Genomic DNA, 7,795 nt, shown 5'->3' on the forward strand with positions numbered 1-7,795 from the left:
GGCACAGGGAGAAAAAGATGGAGCAAACAAAGGGAACGACCGAAGCTTTTCCAAGGGTGCCTCCGTCGTGCCACAGTGCCGCAGATCAATGCTTGCCCATAGCACCTGCCCCGGGGCCACCCGTCCCCGTGTGACACAGGGCCCCGGTGGGACTTTGCTGGGGACACGGGGCTGCTCCTGGGCTCGTCCCCTGCTTTAATGCTGTCTGATGGGGTGCACGGCCCTGGGAAGCCATTTGGGTGCCTTGCAGGGCGCTGATCCCCAGCAGCACTTGGGACTTGCAGCAGATGCTCAGCAGCTGTGACACAGCTTAGAGAGAATTCCTGGGAGACAATTCCAAATATGAAGTCCCTTCATTTTTGTTTGGGATCTGGAGTGGGAAGGTCATGCGCCGGCCACATTTTCAAGCTCTTTTTTACACTGCAAAGGCTCTTTTTTGCCTACAGAAGCTGAGCTTGCCACCGATTCATGGGACTCCCAGATTTTGCTGGGAAGCACCCTGCCCCACAGGACGGACGGAGGGACGGCTGCTTCCCTGGGGACTGACGCTTCCCACCAGGCACATCTCAGCCCTGCAGCCTGTTTTACAGCTGGTTGGCAGCAGGGCTGGGGAGCTGGGGCACACAGGTCCCTGTTGCTGGGTGCTGGGAGGATGCTCACGGGGTTTTTTGTGCTTTCCCGGCACCAGCCTGAACCTGGCAGGAGAAACTGCTGAGACATCACCCGATGGAAGGGAAAACAAGTCCCGAAGTGCCGAAACCCGTCAAGCTCTCCACCAGTGGTGCCCTTGGCACGACAGCGGGGTAGAGCAAAGGTCTGCCGGCTCGCTGGCCCTGCCTGCACCCCATCCCAGGCCCTTTGCCTCCTCGCCGCCGTATCTCCCCCACCACGTGCGGGACCTATTTTAATCCCCAGGGAGCCCCTTGAGCATTATCGAGCCGGGCCGCTGGCCAGGAGCTATTCCTGCGCACCCTTTCCAGCAGGCTCAGCATCACGAGCAGAGCAGAAGGGGGTTAAATATTTCCACTGCCGTAAGTCAGAGGACTGCAAAACCCCTTTGGCCTCCGTGGCCAGCCCCTGAGCGAGCCAGGCGCTGTAGGAAGAGCTCCTCTTTTCACTTGAAGCAGCCCGTGTCGAGGCAGGATGGTGCTTGCCAAGCCGTGCCCGGGGGAGGAGGAGCCGGGGCTGTGAGCGCTGTGGTGCAGGCGGCAGCGATGACAGCTCGCTCTGGGGCAAAGACTTGGCAGAACCACAACTTCCCAGAAGAGAAGAGAAATAAAAATAAATAAATAAATGAAAAGGAGGAAAGCATAAAAAGAAAAATGTGGCCCCTGCAAGTCTTGCTTTGCTACAAAAGATGAATGAGGGGCTGAAATCTCATCTCTTAATGGGCCCCCAAGATGGTGTAATCACTTTCTGATCAATCTTGGGGGAAGTACTCGGGAGGGGATAAAGAGCCAAGCAGGGTGCTGTACGCGGAACACCCCAGGGTCAACCCCAGGCCTGGGGCTGTGGTGGGCTGGGGATACCAGCCATTGTCCCCCTGCTCTCCATAGGGGTGGCGGAAGATGAGGATTTGGGTTGAAGGGAAAAGAGGAGGTGAAGGAATGGCAGCAATGAAGGAAAGCGGCTGGGGAGAGCGGGCTGGGCCAGCTCAGTGCCGCCTGGAGCTGTCCCCTCGCGTGGGCAGCCCCATTGGGAAGGTCCCATCCCCATGGCTGCTGTTCCTGAGTTTTGTGTTTCTCACTTTAGAAATCTGTCCTGTATTTCTATTTTGAAATCCTCCGGCTTTAGCTTCCAGCAGCCTCTCACATCTTCCTCAGGTGGCTGGGCAGCTCTTGATTTCGGTAGCAGGGCTTTTACCCCACTCAGACACTTCCAGACCCCAAGCCCATTGCCTCCTTCCAGCACAGGAGCTCCTCTTCCACCCAGCTCAAGCTCAGGAGGCGACGCCGGCCGTGAGCCCTGCTGCCGCCAGCGCTGTTTCCTTTGAACCTCCCCAAGCTGAAAGGTTTCTTGGAGTTGTGCTATTTCCAGAACTGAAATCAGGACAGAAATTCATTGGCTAGCTCCCCTATATTGCAGGAAAGGCTGCTCAGATCCTTCCCATGTGCCTAAACCTACAGATTCCTTTCAAAGATGTGGAAAATTCCTTATCAGCGCAGGGGATGCATCTTCTGCCTGGTTCCCCCTCCTCTTCCAGCTGGGACCCGTTCCCCATGGTCCCAGAGCAACGCAAACATTACCCAAAATGTCTGAACGCCAGAGAAAACAGCATCCAAGCCCCCGTCCCCGGGGGACGGCTCCTGAGGAGCGAGCAGCACTGCCGCTGCCGCGGGACATGTGATTTTTGCATTGCGCGGAACAACACCGGCAAGTTCGGGAGGGACGTTCCCACAGCTGGCTGCCTTCCTCGGGAACGCGCTGCCAGAAGTCCCCGGTGGCTTCTCCTGCCTTTCCTCCCCTGGGCTGGGAGGGTTTGGGGTGCAGGGCCCAGCCTGGGGCTCACCCCACTGCTTTGGTGCCCCAGGACATGGTAAATGCCCAGGACCCGCTGCCACCACCAGATGCTGCATGGCCCCGGTGCTCAGTGCCTGCCGTGAAGGAGGTGGTGCAGATTTGGGGTGCCAATGGTGGCCTTTCAGTGCCACAGGGGACAAAGGGTCTCAGCCATCTGGCTCCTATTGAAGCTCTTGGGGTGCTGAGAGACCCCAACTGCACTTGTAGGTCTTGGGGAGCAGAGAAGGGGTGAGGGGGGATGCAGGCGTTGCCTTTGGAAAGGTTGAGGAGGGATGGGATGGGACGGGACGGGACGGGACAGGACGGGACGGGACGGGATGGGATGAGATGAGATGGGATGGGATGGGGGAAGACCAGATTGCAGGGCAGAAACCTCAGACTTGTTCCGAAGGCGTCAGGCTGCACAATTCACTATTTCCTCTACATCTGAGGGTGCAAAAGCTGCGTGCACTCTGTGCATGGGTGCCCTGAGCACCCGCAGGGCCATGCACGAAGCCACCCCAAGCAATTACCTCCCCCCCCAGATGGGCTTGCTGGAGAACACCTGGGAGCAGGGCTCAGCCCCAGCCCCAGGAGCAGCCGTTTCCCACCAGGAGCTGAAGCCGCGTTTGCCGACCGTGTCTGTCTCTTCTGTCCAGGGTGGAGACACGGGGACAGAGCAGGGGAAGGAAGCTCCCCCTGTGTCCCCATCCCTTGTGCTTTCCTGTGGGGATGAAAGAAGTGAAACCTGGCCTCACGTCTGCTCTGCCTTCCCCAAATGTCACGGAGGGATGGGGAGGTGGAATGAGCGCACCTCTGCATGTCCCCCGGCCTTAGAGGGGACCTGGCACGGGCACCAGAGAAGCACTGGGAAAGGAAAATGCAGATACTGGGATGCGCCCCAGGGTGCCCTCCGAGGGCCAAGGGACAAAGCAGAGGTCCCAGTTTTGGCTCCCTAAATAAATGCTGCTGATGTAGCAGCAGAGACCAGCCCGAACACCGGTGGCTGAGCATTTCAGCCCCCCCCCCAAGCCATTTCACCCCTTCAAAGCAACAAGGTCGATGGGGCCAAAGGGAGCAGATGTGACACAGACCCTGGCCATGAGCACTTGGTGGGGGGGCAGAGGACACAGCTCCTGCAGGAGAAATATAAAGGATAAGCCCCCTCAAGGCACATTCCTGTCCCTCCTGATGGGGCGGATGCTGAGATGACCCCAGGAGAGACCTGAGGGCAAGCGGAGCTGGTAGAGCCCAGGGCAAAAATTCCTCCCCCAGGACAGTTTCACGTCCAGCAAAGCACGAAAACGGTAAAGGAAAGGGTTTCCGGGAAGTCCCCCCGCTTCCCCCGAGACTCCCCTCCCTGGATTGGGATGTTTTGACCCAAAAGAGGAGCGGGGGCCTGGGAGGGGTGCAGGAACTGGAGGAAGCCAAACCCCGGGCGCTATTTTCAGCTCTTGGGCAGGAAAAGCACCTGCTGGGGTCATTACGCCGCGGGAAAAAACAAACGTCGAGATTTTTCTCCCTGGGGGGTGGGAAATGAATAGCTGGGCTCATCCATGGCGGGTGCCGGTGCCGGACCCCAGGGCTTCGCCCCAGGGACTTCCAGGTCCCGGTTCCCCCTCTCAGCACGGGTACAAGGGGTTTGCACCCCGGGTCCTGGGGAGGGAGGTGGGGGGGGTCTTCCCTTTAAAAAAAGGGGATTCAGAGGGGTCCAACTGCTCTCGGTCTCCGCTGCGGTGCGCGGATAACCCGGCTTCTGGTGCCCTCTCCCGTCGGTCTACAGCAGTCCGGGCTCATCAAATCTGCACAAAATAAGGCATTTTTACCCACAGGGAGCCAGGAGTTGGCTTTGCTTTGTGTTTTAGACATACTGGAAGGAGCTCGCCCCCCCCTGCAGGGATGCGGGGACCCCCCCGGTTAAATTTACCCCATTTCTAAAGCAAAACCCACAGCCCCCCCACCTCCCAGCAGCAGCTTGACCGGGCCTGACACCGACAGCTGAGCACACAAGAGAGGGACCGGGGGTGTCGGAGGCACGGCCCCCCCCGGGAAGGGGGAAAACCAGCCCTGGGGGGGCCAGCCTGGGATTACACAGGAGGGAGCCTCCCCAGGACGGGACTTTGCAGGGTGAGGGCATCGCCGCTGCCATGTCACAGGGGGGGCACGAACCCCTCTCCCTTTCCACCATATCCCAAAATGAGGAAATTCCCGCTGCCCTCCCTCCCCCCTGGCTCTCTGAGTTGTCCCCGTGGTGGGGGGGGGTCACCCCTTTTTGTGCTGAGATCTGGTGTCCCGCGGAGCTGGGGCAGGAAAATGCAGCAGTGAGACATGGCCCCAAATCCCTGCGGTGCCGATCCCTTTCTGCCCCGCTCACCAGACCCCAACCCCACAGCATGAGCCCCCAGGGCCATTGGGGCCACTCGTGCCACTCTGGGAACGTGCCCAGGATGGAGACAACTCGATGGTCACCCCGCCACGGGACCACCCCCCATGCTCCCCACCACGGGCTGTCCACTGCCAAGGGACACTGCTGTCCCCAGTGCCCGTCCCCGGGCCGTGCGCCATCCCCTGTCCCAGACAGCTGTCCCTGCCGGGGGGTCGGGTAGCCACCATATGTCACTGCTGAATCCCTCGCATTCATGGGGCTTCCTCCAAACCCCCCACCTGTCCTCCTGCTTGCCGAGCCAGAGCCCCCGCCCCACAAAACCAGCCCCGTTGTTGACAACCCGAGCGCCCCGGACCCTGGAGGAGCTGCCTCTCACGTGCTGGAGATGCTCCTTGGATAGGGGGGGGTCCTGCAAGAACCTGCAGTGGGGTTCCCTGGTCGGGGATCTACTGGGGGGGCCGCATCCTGCTGCAGTTTGGGGCTGGGGGCTGGGAATGGAAAGGGCCACATCCAGGCTGTGGGGCCACAGAGCAAGGGAGGGGCATGGGGGTGGCAGAAATGCAGGAGGTTTGGTGCTGGCAGTGGGGCAGAGCATCGCCCAGTGAGTGGACTGGTGGGTGAGGGCACCCAGCATGGTCCCTGGACTGGGATCCTACAGGCAGGGGGGTGGAGGGCTGGGCCTTATACTTCCAGAGATATCAATATCTGATTTCCTGATGGGGAAACTGAGGCACAGAGCCTGCAGGGCTGGCAGGGGAGGGGAGGCAAGGATGCTGAGCACCATGGGGGCACGAGCAGCCCCATCCCGTCACCTCCCAGCACATCGGTGAGCCCAAGCTGGGTGAGCTGACACCTCGGGGTGAGGGAGGTCCTGCCACCGCTGCTCCCGTCCCAGCTGGGGACAGGCAGCAGGATGCCGTCCCCATGGGCCGAATAGGACCAGTCCCAAATCCCCAGCAGGCCGAGACACGGCTCTGCAAAGCCACCAGCTCTCGGGGATGGGGCCAACGGGGCAGGCAGTGCCGCAGCCCCATCCCGGCCAAGCAGCTGTCACCATCCCAAATCTCCGGCGAGCAGGCACGTCGGAAATCCCGGGTGTCGGAGGAGAGGTCTGCTCCGCATTCCTCGGCCGGGAGCGGGGAGCGAGCCAAGCATCTCCCCACCGACTGCAGCTGCTCCCAAATATGTTACGACTTGTCAGGGCCGCAGGAGGGGATGTCGGCAAGCCTGGAAAGCAAGAGGGGATGCGGGGCAGCGGGGTGCTGGGGGGCGGTGGGGAGGTCGGTCCCGCCGGAGGTGGCCTTTCGGTGAGAGCCCTTTGCGGGGCAGGTCTCCTCCCAGCACAGCGGGGTGGTCTCTGCTGTGCTGCCCTCTGCCTCTTTTCCCCATCAGTGCCTTCACCCAGTGGGGTAGATTCTGCCTTCAACTTGGACATCCCCTAAAACAAGCGAACTTTCCTCCCTTTTCCTATGGAAGGAGCCCGCCGGTGCCAACCCCACCACCAGTGCGGGGACCGTGCACCAAGCCGTGCCGTGCTTACGGGCTTCAACAAAAACACAGCACACCGGGACCTTTGGCCATGGTGGGAGAGCAAAACAGCCCCCGGGCACCTCTCCCCGGCTTGGGAAGCGGCGAAGACGAGCCCTGCTCACGGAGATTTTCTCAATGGGGCGGTATTTTTAGCCCGAGCCTCGTGGCTGCGGTGACGGGGTGAGCCGTCCCCGCGAGGCCGGGGGCCCCCTCCTCTGCCAGCCGGGGAAGGTCACCCCGTGACGGATCGCAGCACGTTCTGCCCGGCGCGCACACAGCCTCGCCTTTGTGTGCGTCCCAGCCGCCGCCATCCATCACGGGCTAACCTGACAGCCGGCAGCAGAGCCCTAAGCCCCCGACGGCTCCGAATTACCTGGGGCGCAGCCTGCAGCCGCCATTGGGCACCTATGGGGAAAAACTGCCCAGCTTCGGGGCCGTACGCAGGGTGCTGGGCGCTGCGATGGGAGCCCCCGGGGCCCTTTGTGGGGCTGGGGAGAGGATGGTGGCCGTGTGCCCAGCTGTGGGGGTGCGTGAGCCTGCTTTGAGACTGCGCTGTGTCCCCACACTGCGCCCAGGACTAGGGGGACCCTGGGCAAAGAGCATCCAAAGAGCACCTGGGATGGAGGAGCAGCACCGTGGGCAGGTCCCCGTATTGGTGACAGCCTGGATGGGGGCCCTTAAAGAGCTGGAGTGAATGTGAGTGCTCAGGCTGGCACCCCAGCCCAATGCCTCTTTCCCCGTGCCCATCGCAGCTGACACCATCGTTTGTCCCCCTCTCCAGGGTTGGGTGCCCACAGGCTGCCTCCTGGCTCTCCTGCTGTGGGGTTTCGGTGACCCTGGTGGTCCGTGGGGGCTGCCTCGTCCCCCGTCTCTCCCTGCTTCCCTCCTGGCTGGGAAAGCCCCTGCGCCGGCTGCAGCGCTGCCGCCCCTGTTTTATGAAGTGCTAAATGCTTGGCCGGTCTGCTGCACGGCCCTGCCACGTGCCCAGCAGGGCTGGCTGTGTCACCGCTGCCGTCCTCATCCTCCAAACACACTTTGGCAATTAAAAAAACCCATCCACGTGGTAGAGTCGGGCTGGTTCCTGTCGTGTCCCTCACCCAGGAGCTCACCAGGGTTGTGCCCACCAGCAAGTGCCCCCAGCACAGGTCCCCATGAGCGAGCCACTCTGCTCCTCAGCCTGGCTTGGGTTCTCCCCTCCTAACAGCTTTGTGCCAGACACTCTCCAGGCTCTCAGGGATGAATCCTGCCCCTTTATAACCATTTAAATAATTTTGCCTAATACAGGGACCAACCCTGAGACCTGATTTCTTTCCTTCTCGAGTATTTAAGGGTTTTGGCTGAGCCCAGGATGCTCAGGGTCTGTGCTGGACCCATGGCTGC

The sequence above is a fragment of the Cygnus atratus genome, chromosome 24 (genome assembly GCF_013377495.2).
Source record: "Cygnus atratus isolate AKBS03 ecotype Queensland, Australia chromosome 24, CAtr_DNAZoo_HiC_assembly, whole genome shotgun sequence".
Classification (NCBI taxonomy): domain Eukaryota; kingdom Metazoa; phylum Chordata; class Aves; order Anseriformes; family Anatidae; genus Cygnus; species Cygnus atratus.